This window comes from Lepisosteus platostomus, chromosome 7 (genome assembly GCF_059453375.1).
Source record: "Lepisosteus platostomus isolate fLepPlt1 chromosome 7, fLepPlt1.hap1, whole genome shotgun sequence".
Classification (NCBI taxonomy): domain Eukaryota; kingdom Metazoa; phylum Chordata; class Actinopteri; order Semionotiformes; family Lepisosteidae; genus Lepisosteus; species Lepisosteus platostomus.
The window spans coordinates 56,479,547-56,494,010 of record NC_142617.1 but is presented as its reverse complement, the minus strand read 5'-3'; the positions used below and the strand labels follow the sequence as shown (position 1 = coordinate 56,494,010).

The following is a 14,464-nucleotide window of genomic DNA, read 5'->3' as shown; positions in this document are numbered from 1 at the left end:
CCTGCTCTCCTCTCTCTCTCCTCCTGCTCTGTAGAGCTGTTTGCTTTTGTGGTGCTATTCTTTTGCCGAGAAAGAATGTTTCTCTTTTCTTTTTTCAGAGCTATTGTGTAGCCAGTGCACTAGCTGACAGTTGCCTTACTGAAACTGGGGCTTTGGTGCTTTGTTAGCTGGGCCGCATTGTGTCCAAAGGATTTGCAGGTGCAAAACAGGGGACTTTGTAAATGAATAGAAATGTGGGAGGTGGATAGGGGGTGGGTGTGTGTGTGTGTATTTTTTCAAGGAACAATCAGGCTTCAGGACTCATCACAGTTATGGGAACCTGCAGACAGAAAGCCATCCTGAAATAAACAGGGAGAAGCAAGTCTGTGCAGGATAGCTGGAAATATTTACTGCTAATACAAGAATAGAAGACTCCCTAAAACCTTCAGCAGTTAATATTTTCTCATTACACATGCATTGGGGAAAGTTTACTTATTCAATGTCTTGTTGAAAACTTGACAAGCCAATGCATGAAATGGGAGTAAAAGGACACATAGTACTGTACTTCACAGAGCAAGTGAGGCCTCATCAGCACATGGAATAGCTGGGATATGAATAATACTTGAATGCTAAGAATATAGCCCACGCCTTAATTCAGCATCCTCAGACAGCAGCATGTCTCATGGCTCGGACAATCATGGCTGCAGCATGAAAGCACATTGTTGCCTTCAGGACAGTGGTGGTTTGCTGGTCTGCTAGAATGTTCAAGTTTCTAAAGACATTCTACTGAACATTAAGATATATAGATATGTGTTACTGGGATTTTAAAAATAAAGGTAAAGGATGGAGTTTGCACACAAGAGCAGGTCATACAGCTCAGTTTGTTTCCAGGTGCATATTGGTCTAAAGATCCCAATCTACCTGTTTTGGGGTTTTAGTTCGGAGGCTTCGATGGAATCGGCTTTGACAACATGAATCGGAAGCTCTTTCTGGACACCCACAGCACATTGTGTAAAGACTTTCCTGGTTTTTGTCCTAAACGCGCATCCGCCTAATTTCCACTTTCTTCACTGGTGGCCCTGGCGTAGACATTTCGGGTAACTTTGCATCTATTTCTAAGCCTTCTGAATCTTCTGGGCTAAATGTAAATAAAAAGAAACAAAACCAGCTAAGACCAATGATGTAGCACTTATTCATAGTTATATTTGAGTAAACTTGTTATTTAGAGTTGGTATTCAGCTGGGAGATAATGTGTGTCATCGTTTTTAAAGCCCAGAAAATGCTGCACTAAAGGAGGTTAAGAAACACTTGCTGAACCTTTTCTGTAGCACAATGTTTTATTTTTATTTCACCATGTACGGTCTGTTTAGAACATTCCTAGAACTTACGTGTATAGAAATGTACTGCCTCTCGGTAATCAGTTGAGGTTTTATCTAACATTTCTTTGTGAATTGACATTTCCACGGTTGGCCTGCTGAAATCTCATGATATATTTTCCTAGCTTCTTACTCACGGATATTGGCAGCAGTGCCAATGCACTACAAACGCAGCTGTACATACACACTGGTGAAATCAATAGTTTGCTGTAGTGCTGGATAGTTCTGGATTGTTTGTTTGGTGGCCAGCCCTCTCTTTCTCTCTCCTGTCTCACTCTGCCTACAGTATCTTTGTGAAAAGTCTACACACAGCGAGCTTTCAACCATGTGACCTGCCAGTGATGTGTCAGGACATTCCTTCTCACATGGGAGGTGTAGGAGGCAACTGCTATCCTGCCAAATGGGGTAAAGGTGGGATCCAGTGAAAAATGCAGCATTTCAGACAAGGCAGCATGATGTTAAAATAATATCATACTTGATTTTAATGGAGCTGGAATACTGCTACAGATCACCTTACTGGAGAAAAGGCACTGAGAACTGCGACTGTACATGTACAAGCTACTGTGAGAGTTCTGAAAAAATAACTTACTGTATAACTGTTTTTTAACAATAAGTGTATTGATTCTGTCCATGTTTTTTAATATAGGATGTATAATCAGGTTATATTGACTATTTCAAGCTGTGGACAGAATCTCTGACTGTTTTTTCTCTAAAAAAGAGCATTTGTGGATTTTTAGAGTGCGCAACGCAGAGATGGCCGTGGTTTAATTGAATGGTGCTACCTCGCAAAGAATTGTTTTATGTAGCGTAAGTTGATGCACAGGTAAAACTAGCTTTGAGGACACTTCTGGATCTCAGCTACCACAGTGATCCATTTCACACGGAGCTGAGTATTCACTAGCCCTAACGTTCATTAATACAATTCAACATTGCACTGGCAACACCCAAAAAACTACATTTGAGCTAGTGAGTTATTGCCATCGCAGTAACACTACAGTCTTGCTAACAAAACGTCTCTTCACTGACCAGGTAATGGGTATTTGAATGGACTACACATTCAGCAGAGAATCTAGAAAGAACTTAGGAGCAAAAGAAGTTGTGAGTTTCAGCCATTTGCAAAGGATATAAAGTGTTTGCCTCAAACTAGAAGAGTGTTGAAATATAAACTTCCACCATGTAAGAGTTGTGGAATTCTGTTTCTGGATTAGTTCCTCCCCCTCAAACTTTAAGCATATAAACAACCTCCTCTGCCCACACATAGAGGAACATAAGCATGGACACATCTGTAGAACGCATCCAAATACAATCTGACCAAGAGACCCTTTCTTTTCCATGGATTTTATGCTTTTAGCAGCAAGCCACAAAACCGGGGATAGTAAAAATGCAGAATCTGTCACGATAAAATCAAAAAGACTGCTAATGGAAATAGGTTCTTGAGGGAACATAGAGTCTTTCTATACATTTCGTGTGAGGGGGGAGGAAGGGCTCCTGATTTCGTGCATATACAAAGTGTTTCATTATTTTACAGTGCAGAAGGCTAGACTGCACATTCAGACAGGTGGTGGGGTGGCTCTGGAGGTTTCAGGCAATTGTGAGTCACAGCTATTATTTTGGCACTTAGACCTGCACTGGATTTCACCCTCCTTTTTCAACAGCTTTGAACCAAAAGTGTTCTGCTTTCAGTGACTTTACTTTACTGAAGGCAGGCAAGCGCTTTTGGGAAGCAGCAATTTTGGAGAAGCAGCATACACAACTGCATGACCCAGGTCTGCAGATATACCTACAACTACAATGCCAGGATGAATGAGCGTTCAATAAAAGTAAAAGAGGTACTTATTGGCAAACGGGGACAACTAATTTATTACACTTAAGAAATTAGTGTCTAATGCTTCTTAATTATGAAATGTCAATCCTTATTTCTAAATCTGTTATGTTCCTTCTTACAGGTTGAGCCCTATAATCCAGACATTGTTAGTTGGGGTCTGGCTTATATATGTAGCCAGTTCTAACTGTGATATGTGCAAGTGATGGTTTCCTTGTGCTGTTGAGGCGTGAAGGGCTGGTGTTGGTCAGGGCATTCAGGCGTGCCACCAGACACACAGCAGGGACACTGGGCACCTGGCACGTGCCTTGGACTCTGCTGAGGGCAAGAGACACATCTCTTCTGCCCGTGAAACTAAGTGTCCTGTAGATCAGTAAAATGCAAAAGGCTCTGATCACTTCATAAGCACGTGTGCAGCCCTCATTCCCTTCTTGTGAGGGACACTTCAGAGGGTCTAGCTGATTAACATCTGACACCAACTAATAAAGGAAAATTCTTGTAGTCCTATCTACAAGAAAGCAATCCTATCTGTTCCATTTTCACATCCTTTTGTTGAAAGTACAATTTGTTTAAAACATCATTTTATTTTATTTCTTTGTGGTGTGGACCCCCTGAACCCAAGAGAAGACTCCAGGATCCTTCTTCTTCCAAAGCGTTCAGTGTCCCCTCCCTCTGGTGAACTAAACCTACACTCCGAATCTGTTCCTTCGCTGTCCTCCCGCCCGAGGGAGGATCATAAACCGTCAGCTGGCAGCATGATGGATCCTATCCATGTTTTAAAAAAAGGAGTGACAGCTGGCCTGGGCTGGAGCATAAACTGGCACTGTGAAGAGACAAGTGCGCAAGCAAGCAGCTGGCCCTGAGAGTGTACTGCACAAGACAGCATGCACGCCATTTTCAAAGAACTACAAGAAGTCTCTCTTCTTCACTCTTATTATTAAAGTCATTTAGGCCCTTGAGCCAAAATCTTTCTGAATCCCCATTCATATTTATGTCAAGCTTCTTTTCACGTTGCCGAAGACAGACATCCCTTTTGCTGCACAGTTCGTTTCATATTTTCATTTCAGCGTAACATGATATGCTGCAGTCGTCCTCAAAAGCATGCACAAGTCTCGGCTCATTCTTCCTTCATCTCGCTCTAACAAGGAGCTTTTTTTTAAAAAAAAAAACAACATTGCGTGACCTGGCACGGAAGGCAGGGGTGACCTGCCACATAAAACACTGCTTCCTGCCTACAGGGCTGTCTACCAAGTCTCTCAGCAGCTTGCTCAGTCATACCTGGATAAAAACAAAGTCAGGACACATGGTGTAACTGACACTGTTTACAGATCTCTACACGCTTATCCAACCTCTCCTGTTTTCCTCAGCTTCTTCCCGCTTGGAGTGATGAACACAGAATCACTGACAAGACTTGTGATCTCAAGTTCCAAAAGGTGGGCAGGCAGGGGAGAGTTTAAAATGTATTGTTTTCCTCATCCTTTCAATTATCTACTGTACTTCGGTGGAAAAGTCTAAAAGGCTCTGAATGATCTGTTTTTTATGTGTCGTATTAAAATGAAGTTACATAACAAAATGCAGTACTTGCAAACAAATAAGACTTGTTACAATTTATTTATAAATAATGTGGGAGCTGCTATTAAATGAAAAGAACTGAAAAATGTCTGTATGCTATGTCTACAGTATAGATTTGTACTGAGATCTGTAGGGTGTAGTCTAATTAAAAGAGTACTATTGTAACTGCATAGCTATAACAATTGCCTTGTAATTTTACTGGAAATGATCAATAAATGAGTAATTTTGCTAGAGGAAAGGTCTCGTTCCACTTAGGAGAACAGGGAATATCTGTAAGCCATTTACTTTTAATAAGTGGCGTCTGTGGGAACACTCATTAGACTGTGCTCTGTGATGTATCGCTTCTTTTTTTCTGGGAAAGCATTTTAATGCAGCAATTTTTCTGCACAGTGCACTACAGGTGTAAAGTGTATGGTTTTAATGGATTTACAGTTAGACACAATCCTTAGGAATCATAAACTGCAAAAGGAATCCCAAGTTATCATATCCTTATGGAGTCTGAGTAATGTCCAGGAGCATTTTGTGAGGGTGTATATCCTGTATGACTACACACTTCCCCATCTGAACTTTAAGTCAATTACATGGTGAGTGACAGTGAGCTTCGACCGAACCTGCTGATTTTTTCAAGTTACACATTACATCAGGCAAATGCCCCTATTCATGGATTTTAAAGCTAGAAATACACCTCCACCTGACAACCCTGTGCAGTATAAACAGAGCTCTAACTTGATGTCATGAACTCCACATTTTCACACCAGTCATGCACAACAATAAATACACATTTCAAAATATTTATGTTATTTTCCCACAACTTAGTCGAGAGCAATCAAAAGCAAGATACATCCAATAATCATGGACTATTTAATAAACATTTCCTCAGAGAGTGGATAATATTTATTCATTTATTAATAAGCACATGTATTGTGCATTTGCTTCTTGCCAATATTCCACAATGATAACACAGCATTGTATATACCTTACATGGGAATGGAAATTACTTCTGACTGTTTATAGAGTGAGAGAGGAGTTATAGAAAATACAATATTTTTTTAGAAATAAAGCTGTTTAAAAACATTTCTGAAGTGACAGAAAATGGTTTTCCTGTGACTGCTGAAACTTTAATTACCTACAGTAAATGCTGCAGTATTTCTTGAAATATCTCCATAGCAATCTCTAATAAAATATTAAGACAGGCTGCAATTTTTATCTCCGTAAGACTGACCTGCAGTCTCAAAAGCACAGCCTTATCTGCAGAGGACAAGACAAATGAAACTATGGTAAGGCACAAATAATTGGTTTGCAGCTACAATAACTTTTGCTTTCACTGAAGACATAGTGTCAAGATATCAGTAACAAAGGAGCACAAACCACAATTATAATGCCATTCAGTCCAAAATGCATTAAGGGATGTTCTTCTAGAAATGCATAAAAGTAATAAAGCATTAAAGTTAAGTTATTTATTTGAAGGACTTGACAAAAAATGAAAACATTTTCTTTAAGTAGCAAAATATAAATCTCTTATTTATTTTACCAATATGGCCAGAAGTTTTTAGGTCAAAGTATTTGCAAAGGAGTTTTTTTTATCAGACAAAAATATTACCTTGAGATTTAATCTCAGCCTCTGATTTTGATGACTGTGACGAGGCTAAGGTAACCTCATGGGCGCAAACTGGAAGTTAGAAACCTTGGTGTTACTTTTATCCTTGTATTGTCATTGGAATCGCATGTCAGGAATGTCACAAGAGTATCTTTCTTAAACCTGTGCATCACTGCTCATTTCATACCCTCGTTGTGCCCATACAACTCTGAAATACACGTCTGGGATATTTTATAAGATACTGAACCAGTATGTCCCAGGATCTGTGGTTTTGCATCCTAACTAAAACTGCTCTGCAACAGCACTTAACCCCTGTCCTGAGTATGTTGTACTGGCTCCCAGTGAAACTTAGAGTGGACTTAAAGGTTCTCATGCTCTTATGGAAAGTACCAAATTGTCTAGCTCAACGTTATCCTAAAGACTGTAGCCCTTGCTTACTTACTGTAGAGTCTTACTTTTGCTTAACTGAAATTATATTTTTTATTCTATACTTAACTGTGATGGCATATTTCTCCTTGGTATTTGAGTGGATTTCCTCCTTGTGCTCTGGTTTCCTCCAGGAGTCCACAAACATACCAGTGGGTTGAAGTTCAAGTAGGTACAGTAGCGGCATGAAGAAGGTTCCACAGCCTAAATGTTGTATCTTATTCCGTTTTCCTCTCAGCATGGAATAAACCTTTACCTGTTCCTGGTGGGTTAACTGGTTCCTGGGAAATCTGACCCTGGTGTGAGTGTTTATGTATGTACTGTATGTGTGCCCTGTGATGGACTGACGTCCTGTCCGGGGTCTATCCCTCCTTTTGCCCGAAGTTTGCTGGGATGGGCTCGGCTCTCTTTAAACCCTGAATTGCAAGAAGCAGTTAGAAAACGGATGGGTGGATTTATACATTAGGAGAGTATGCATTTCTCTGGATAAATCTACAATACACAATCAAAAGGTTAGGAAAAAAACAGGCTTTCACTCTAATAACAAAGCTTAAAATAAGCTTGCAGCTCAGTTTCTCCTATTTTTGCTACTAGCACTTTATTAATCTACATCTTCATTAAGAGATAGTAAAATCTAAGTGATGAGCAGATTTCAAAGAAAGATTGTATTGATGTTATCTGATACTCTTTTCTTCTTTAGGCCTGGTTAGGGGATTCAAAGTAAGTATTTGCTCACAGTGGCGAGATAATGGATTGCCAGAACCTCAAGGTAACCATCCCCTCCTCTCCCCTGAATATGAGCTGGGACACTGGAGATTTTATTGCTGGATTGAGGCGATTGTGAGAAGTGAGCATTTTCACTAGCAATGATGGCAAAAAAATGAGTTTTTTCCATAATAAACCACCTAGGCTTCTCAGGTTGGATTTATGGTGTGGCTTTAACGGAGGAAAATTTGAAAGTACATGGTAAATAAGCTCTGAAAGTAATTAATGGACTGTGAAGGATTGTTTGGCTACCCAAGTATAGTTTTCTGTCAGATTCAGCGGGGTCAAAATGCATTCCTGGTGAGGTTTGTGCCTGTTTCACCACACACACCTCATCTATGGAAGCTGTTTCCAAAAACAAACACAACAGCACTGAAGGTACATTTATCTTTATGCTCATTAAAGAGACTTGCTTGTGAATCCCCATGTTTCGTTTTCATTTTAACAGAGCACATTTTATTTTGTGCATGCAATTATCACACAGTCATTAACTGCGTGATTTAAGCTGGAGCTGTCAGAGCCCTCAGGTATACCTGGTATTATTAAACTCCATTGAAGAAAAAATGAATAAATAAGTGATTTACAACCTCACACTGTATATCACCGTATAACTGAAAAACTGCTCCTAATCATTGTCATGGCTATATAAATACTCTTACAGAAAAGTAATTCCTAGGCCCACTGTCACCCATATTACATCTAAGTTATTAATATTTTATGTAGCAAACAATTTAATAATAAATCAAAGTAAACTGCTTAAGTTTATTACAGCTAGTAATATTTGCAGCATAAAGTGAAGTGAAAATGAATGCCAACATTTATGGGATAAATTCCCACTAAACAAAAAAAAATGGATCTGTGTTATTACTAAAACACTTCACTAAAAGCTGCAGATTTTACTGAGGAATTGAAATACAGAAAAGGGGAACTTAGCCATTCAAGGTCTCATCTCTCTTCTGTTCTAAGACATATTCAAGGCTTAGAAGTAAACATGTTCATAAGTATGATGTGATGTCTGCTAATGCATTCAAATAAATTAACAACTGGCTTTAGAATAATAAACACATTTGATAACATAGAAACCTTGTAAACAGTAAAGGTAGGAAACTTGAGGGGTTGGGGCAGCTATGTGTTCATCTTCCTATCTTCTGTTTAAATTCTGTTATGTTCCCATTGAAACCATTGGAGCACACTGCTTAGAATTATTGCATGAAGGTAAGCAAGTAATTAGTAAGAGCTGTTCTGTATTTATAGAGGCATGGATAGGCCAAAAATAATTACAACCCTAATTTCTGGCTGCATTTTCATATGTGTAGCTGTAATCACTGAGAAACTGCTGTTATAGATAGGGGCTAATGTATTATTCATTAAGTCTGTGTGTCTGGGGATTTTCTAGTTAAATATTTTGAGTAAGAGAGAAATTGTTTTACAGAAACAGGTGAAATTAATTTAGAAAAACAATCAAAATTGTTGTGCAGCTGACTTTCTCCGGTGCAGTATCCTAGATGAGCCTTCTTAGAAATACTCTCACTCCTTTCATTCAAAGCCTACATGGAATGATTTGTTACCAATCTTTGTTCCTCTGGGTTCACTGGCAATTTCCCATTCTAAATCTTGAATCAGTAACACTCCTAAAGCCCGCCTGAAATACCTATTGATGAAGACCTGTTTGGTTCACGTATTCAGAACCCTCAAAGGCACTGCCAGTGGACTGCTTCAGAATCGACACTGACACACGAACCAGAGGACACAACTGGAAATTAATTGAAACTGCAGTTCAAGCTGAGAATAGGAGTTGCTTCTTTACGCAAAGGGTTGTGGGAGTCTGGAACATGCTGCCCAGCCACACTGTCCAAGATCATACCCTGGCTTCTTTCAAGAAATGGATGGAAGGGATCCTCAGCTTAATAAGCTACTAAAAAACAAACAAACTAGATGGACAGCATGCTTGCCCCTTCATTAGTAAAAAGTTCTTATATTTGCATTATTATTACAGATTTTTACTGCCATTCTCTTGGAATGTTTTGACATTTTTCTCTCTTTTTAACCTAACAGATTAACATTCCAGACATTTGTGTGAAAGAAAAGCAATGCAAAAAAATCAGACCGCGTCCTTGTTACTGACCTCTGACTCTTTTGATGACAGCCGTTGTTTACAGTTGACAGTGCCCATATCCTGTTTCCATTAACCCTGAGCAGGGGTGAAAATGAGCTCCAGACTTGTCCTGCAAGGTGTCTGAATTGATAAACCTCTAAAGGTGCTGATTCAATTTACCATTGCAGCTAATGGTGCATATTAATGGTCCTTTAAAAAAACAAGTGAGTTTTACAGCCCAGTCAATTTTTGTCAATTAGATCAGGCTACTGTTTTCCATCATAGCCAAGGTGACACCAAAGAGCAAATTTGATTTTCATTCATATATTGGCGTTGTTTGATAGAGGAATAATAAACTAGTACAATGTGCCAAAGATAAAGTGGAGACAAGGGTATTTAAAGTGCTGGGATCTAGTTTATAAGCCCTATTATAGTTTAATTCATACATGCAGACAAGTGCTGATAAGGTCCAAGCTGTCTGGAAAGAGAAAAACAGAAAGGTTGTCCAGCCCTATGCCTTATCTGCTACATTGCACTTAATGCAAAGAAGATAAGATAATGCGTCTTTGAACACTAGAGCTATTTTATCCAGTGCTCCATGTGATCTTAATAGGTGTGAACAAATCAAGGATACTGCAATGCAGCTGTCGAAATTCATTTTCATATCCCCCAGTTTTTATGACCATGGTAGTCATGTCTGCCCTTTTTAACTACATCACAGACAAAGGTATTGGAAGCCTCAATTTCCAACAGTTATTCACTAATTTCTCCTGCAATAAATATTTTTAAACTCTCCTACTCTACACTGTTTTCTCATCAAAGTTCATTGAATGTCTATTCTGGAATTCAGTCCTAGCTATCTAGGATACAGGTTATGAACACTTACAGTATTTCCATGAAAAGCATTGGAGTTGCATAATCCTGTATCTCATATGAATTGATGCACAAGAAAATGTAAACTTATCACACAGTGTCAGATACATGAAATAAGGAATCAAAATACACTGTGACAAGTACTATTTCTTATGTCTTTGTATATAAATCTTTCACCTAATCTGCATTAACAGATACCAATGCAGGGGGTTAAAATTCTAATGTTCCAGTTTTAGGATCCATTTTAATAATTATTATTCCACGGCTCACTCCTCATTCCCCATAAATGCTCTGGATGTTACACACACTCTGGCCCGTTTTCACCTTGGATTTCTGCTATTGACACGCTGCAAATGATAAGTTCACAGGGCTGTCACAATCAAAGTAGTGGATTAAAAGAAACATAATGAGATTCTCTTTCTCCTGTATTCAGGGGCGATGACAAATTAAAGGAAATCACTGGGATCAGAAGGAGCCTTATTGATTTTTCTTTCCATTGTGGTAATAATAGTTACATGGCGCTGGTTGATTGTGTCTGATTTTGACACAATGAGAGCTCAGATGAAGAGAGGTCTGCACTGCTAGCTATTAAGCATTACAGTGCATGTTTGGCCTTCTGCTGCAGGCTCGAATTAAGGATTCCTCTGATCCAATAAAGCTTTTGGCACTGTAGTTAGAAAATGATGCAGAGTAACATTATTAGGCCATTGCATTTTTAGAAGTCACTTTGAGGAGATATAGTTAACTGACACATTTCTAAACTTAATATAACTTTAATGACTTGGATAAACTGACCATTCTGTACTCTATATTGTCAAGACTTTATATTTTATTGTGTAATTAAAATCCCAAAGCCTCTCTTGGGTGCACAGTGTTTGTCACGTCTTAATTGTTACATTGGTTTCCTACCTCACTCAATAAAGCATTGTTGTGATTATTATGGTGCTCCCAACAGTTCCTTGGAGAAGATTAAGGATACATTAATTGATAGTTTTAATAATATTCTATTGTGCCTTTGATCTGTTCCAGATCTTGTACTGTGAGCAGTATTCAATATGTATTGCTTTAACACAAATTTACCCCATATCACCACAAATACCTTACTAAAACTTGTAGACCACATTTAATTAGTCCTTCTCTAACCACAGTTTAGAAATGGGAGAGTGTTTCTCATACTGTTTCTAAATGGGTTGTGGATTGTTTTATTTTACTCTTTAGTAAACAAAGTATTAATTTAATTGCTTTAACAATTTAGCATTCCTCAAAATCGATCCAGTGGTTTTAATCCCTTAAGAGCCAGTGAGTGCACTGTATAGAATAAGCAGCTGTGAGGGTGCCAGGATTTTCTTTTAAAGATATTCAGTTATTTTTATTGATACAAGGGCAGCAGAGTTAACATTCACGAAACCCCTGTCAAAAACCTATCTAAAGATCTGCTCAAGTCCCAATCAGTGTTAGGATTAATCAATTGTTGAGGGTTTAAATTAAATCACATCTAATTATTTATTTTCAAAGATTTGCAGTTTTACTATGAATCTCCTATGAGTCATAGCAGCATTTATATTGTAGAAGGCAGAATATCAGACAAGATGATTTCTGTTAAGATCTCAGTGGATCAGCTTTAAGAGGCAAACTTTTCTTTCAGGTAATGTTTGATTCAGGCAATGGAACCTTGTTTCAGAGCTTCAGTATTAAACCTCGAGTGTGCGCAATGCAGAAGAAGAAGTTAGAAATATAAACTTTACCAGAGGCCACTTCACATTGTCTTCTATTATTTTAAAAGCATAACTAAATCAAAGGGACTTGCATTTCACTTGGCAGAGATGCAATGTGCTTTCAGAGCCTGTCATTGAAAAAGTCCACACTTTATTGAAGAGAACACCCCTTGCTATTTGCTATGAGCCACTGTTTTGATCAATTCAGTAGACCCTCATTATCTGTCTCTTTGATGTTGCCGCTGCACCAACCCCCCCACCCCAACACACACACAGAATATCACACCCCTACTAAGAGAGAGGTAGGTCTGCAGAGCTCAGGGCTTATTTCTCCTGTGTCAACTGGCCTTCTGCTAACATATGAAGACCCTGCTTGTTTACCCCAGTGCTTGCGTACTCTCAGCTGTGTTTGAATCTGAGACACAGAATGCTGCACTTTTTAGCCATTATTTCTTCACACCAGGGTGTGAAGGAGCTCTTGCACAAGTGTGTTACTGTACAGTTTTCGCCAGCAGCAACACAGGTAGGAATGAGCACCCAGAGTTAACACAAAGCAATTTAAAGTGATAATAAAATGAATTACCATAGGGAACTATGGCAGTCTTGCAGGTAGTACATCATAAATTGTACAAAGGGTATGAAAATCTTTGCTTATGTTTCACTTTTCACTAGATGAAAAAAGATTTAAAATAATCAGGGACTGAGCTTTTTAGAGCAGCAATTCAACAAGCAAGACAACCAGTAAGTTGTACTTGTCCATGAAAGTTTACCTTGGTAAATGTGCAATAGTTACACTGTGGCTTCCTAAGGATTTGGCAGATCTTCACTGTGTCTTTCTCAACTAGACCATGGGATACTTTGACACATTAGAACAAACACTCCTTAGAAACAATGAGAATGGTATATTGTGGTGTTGTCATGGTTCGGTTTAGTAATGCACAGTGAAGGTGTGGAACCCAAACATATATATGTATATACAATACATTATATATAGGGTGGCACAGTGTTTAGCATTGCTGCCTTTGCAGTGCGGGGACGCTGGGTTCAATTCCTGGGTTGCTATCTGTGTGGAGTTTGCATGTTCTACCCATGTTTGTGTGAGTTTCCTTCTGGTGCTCCAATTTTCTTGCACTGGTGAAAGGCATATGGGTTGGTTAAATGGCTTCTGGGAAAACTGTGCAGAGTGTGTGTGTGTGTTTGTGTCTGTGTGTGCCCTGTGATGGACTGGCGTCCTGTCCAGGGCGTGTTTGTGTCTGTGTGTGTCTTGTGATGGACTGGCGTTCTGTCCAGGGTGTGTTTGTGTCTGTGTGTGCCCTGTGATGGACTGGCGTCCTGTCCAGGGTGTGTTTGTGTCTGTGTGCCCTGTGATGGACTGGTGTCCTGTCCAGGGTGTGTTTGTGTCTGTGTGTGCCCTGTGATGGACTGGTGTTCTGTCCAGGGCGTGTTTGTGTCTGTGTGCGCCCTGTGATGGACTGGCGTCCTGTGTCTGTGTGTGTTTGTGTCTGTGTGTGCCCTGTGATGGACTGGCGTCCTGTCCAGGGTGTGTTTGTGTCTGTGTGTGTCTTGTGATGGACTGGCGTCCTGTGTCTGTGTGTGTTTGTGTCTGTGTGTGCCCTGTGAGGGAATGGTGTCCTGTCCAGGGTGTGTTTGTGTCTGTGTGTGCCCTGTGATGGACTGGTGTCCTGTCCAGGGTGTGTTTGTGTCTGTGTGTGCCCTGTGATGGACTGGCGTCCTGTCCAGGGTGTGTTTGTGTCTGTGTGTGCCCTGTGATGGACTGGTGTCCTGTCCAGGGTGTGTTTGTGTCTGTGTGTGCCCTGTGATGGACTGGCGTCCTGTCCAGGGTGTGTTTGTGTCTGTGTGTGCCCTGTGATGGACTGGTGTCCTGTCCAGGGTGTGTTTGTGTCTGTGTGTGCCCTGTGATGGACTGGTGTCCTGTCCAGGGTGTGTTTGTGTCTGTGTGTGCCCTGTGATGGACTGGTGTCCTGTCCAGGGTGTGCCCTGCCTTGTGCCCATTGCTTGCCAGAATAGGCTCCAGCTCCCTGCGACACTGTACTGGACAAAGTTGTTAGAAAATGGATGCGTATTATATTTAAGTTTTTAACATTAAAGGAAAATTGAATCTACACTTGTTATACAGAAGCACAAATATCCCGCACATGAGGTGGATTCGACTTTAACATAATTTTATGGCATTTGTATCGCTGCAATCAAGACAGGAGACTTAGTAAAGAAAATAAAGGTATT

The 14,464-nt window shown here is 39.8% G+C and overlaps 1 long non-coding RNA gene across 2 annotated transcripts in view; it reads right to left on the bottom strand.

Annotated features, from left to right (window-relative positions):
* The window catches only part of LOC148659287 (uncharacterized), a 36,700-nt gene extending 26,726 nt beyond the window's left edge, over positions 1–9,974 (bottom strand). Inside the window, exon 1 of one of the 2 annotated variants that reach the window (XR_015940396.1) lies at positions 9,663–9,974. This is a non-coding gene — a long non-coding RNA (uncharacterized LOC148659287). The remainder of the gene's footprint in view (positions 1–9,662) is intronic. The other variant, XR_015940395.1, reaches the window with a different exon arrangement.
* Positions 9,975–14,464: the final 4,490 nt, after the last annotated feature.